This window comes from Carya illinoinensis, chromosome 14 (genome assembly GCF_018687715.1).
Source record: "Carya illinoinensis cultivar Pawnee chromosome 14, C.illinoinensisPawnee_v1, whole genome shotgun sequence".
NCBI classification, from domain to species: Eukaryota; Viridiplantae; Streptophyta; class Magnoliopsida; order Fagales; family Juglandaceae; genus Carya; species Carya illinoinensis.
This window is the reverse complement of record NC_056765.1, coordinates 22,563,739-22,565,429: the sequence shown is the minus strand read 5'-3', so window position 1 is coordinate 22,565,429 and position 1,691 is coordinate 22,563,739. Positions and strand designations below refer to the sequence as shown.

General features: G+C 48.8%; 1 non-coding gene across 1 annotated transcript; it reads left to right on the top strand.

Moving 5' to 3' along the window:
* The first annotated feature begins 1,236 nt into the window (after nucleotides 1–1,236).
* On the top strand, nucleotides 1,237–1,344 carry LOC122295252. The gene has a single exon (XR_006237914.1). It is a non-coding gene; the product is annotated as a small nucleolar RNA R71 (small nucleolar RNA).
* Nucleotides 1,345–1,691: the final 347 nt, after the last annotated feature.

Sequence of the window (1,691 nt, the reverse complement as noted above, 5' to 3'; positions counted from 1 at the left end):
TGTGTGGCCCAGGTTGTGTGGGCTGGGCCCCGTTGGTGAGTCGCTAGGTTGGATCGTGGTGGGCTTGAGCATGGCTCGCTACTACATGGCCCAGGCCAGTGGGGCCTGGGCATTGGTCTGCATGGCCCAGGCTGATGGTGCCTGGGCGTTGATTAGCATGGCCCCGGCTGTGGTGCCTAGGCGTTGGTCAGCAAGACCCTGGCCAAAGCTAGGGCGTTGATCAGCATGGCCCTGGTCAAGACTAAGGCATTGAGTAGCAAGGCCCTGGCCAAGGCCAGGGTGTTGAGCGGCATGCCAGCATGCGTGGGCTTGCTGGGCAGCCGCACCGTCAATTCCAATGTGGGTATGCATGTGTACGCTGCGTGGATGCCTAGGCCATGCATGGGCCTTGTGCCTACACACGGCCCATGCATGCGCGCGGTGTGTGCGCATAGCCCATTCGTGCATGCTGCGTACGCGCACTGGGTGTGCGTGCAGTCTAGCCGTGTGCTGAGCGTGGTTTGACAACCTTGCTTGCGTGCATGCTCTGACTGTTCGCTGCCTGATGAAGGGTGACCGTGGCCTAGCATTCACCAAGGGCTCGGTCTGTAGGCAATCAAGTGACGCCAACAGTGTTGCTGGCGTGCTATCCTGGCACGGGCAGGTGCTAGTTAAGGCATGGCCCGTGGCCTCCTGCCTTGGGGTTTTGATAGTTGTGCAGGTGGCTAGTTTTCAGACTTCCAGCTAAAATTGGGGTGATTACGCCATGCCGAATTATAGGTATCGGAGAAAGGTGTAAAAGGCTTCTTGTACATACCTAAGGCTTATTGTTCCTCATACATCCCTCTCATCTGAGCAAATGGAGGACACTCTTGGGCAAGGTGATCTAGCCCGCCACACACAAAACATGGTGCAAAAGACTCTACATGATTAGCCACGTGTGTTCGCTTTAAGTGTTTATTCTTCAACACCTCTAGGTCCCTAGTGAGCATCTCAACCTTAGCCTTTAGGTTATCATCTTCCCTGAGATGGTAAATTCCACTACCATTTAGGTTTCCTATAGGTCGTGACCTATTTGTACTCTCAGTAGCACTAGGCCCAGTCCAAGTGTGAGCTTTTTCAACAAGCTCATTGAGGTATTCTATGGCCTCATCAGGATCTTTTCATAAGAACTCACCATTACACATCATCTCCACAAATTGATGCACTCTAGGTGTAAGTCCCTCATAAAAATAGCTCACTAAGCGCCAATTCTCATACCCATGGTGAGGACACATACTCAATAGCTCCTTAAATCTCTCCCAAGACTGATACAAAGTCTCATTGTCCTTTTATACAAATGTGGAGATTTGCTTTTTTAAAGCATTGGTCATATGTTGGGAAAAGTATTTATTAAAGAAGGCCTGAATCATCTCATTCGATGACCCAATAGATTGTGGTCTTAATGAGTATAGCCAACTCTTAGCTCTATCCTTTAAAGAGAAAGGAAAGAACTTAAGTCTCATAATGTCATCAGTTGCATTTTGACTATGAAAAGTCGCAACTACTTCATCAAACTCCCTAATGTGCACATATGGATTTTCATTTTCCAAGCCATGAAAAGGAGGAAGTAACTGTATTAGCCCTGTTTTAAAATCTAATTGGTGAGTATTAGTTGGAAACATAATGCATGATGGTGTGGCTGTGCGTGTAGGTTGGAGGTAATCCTAAAG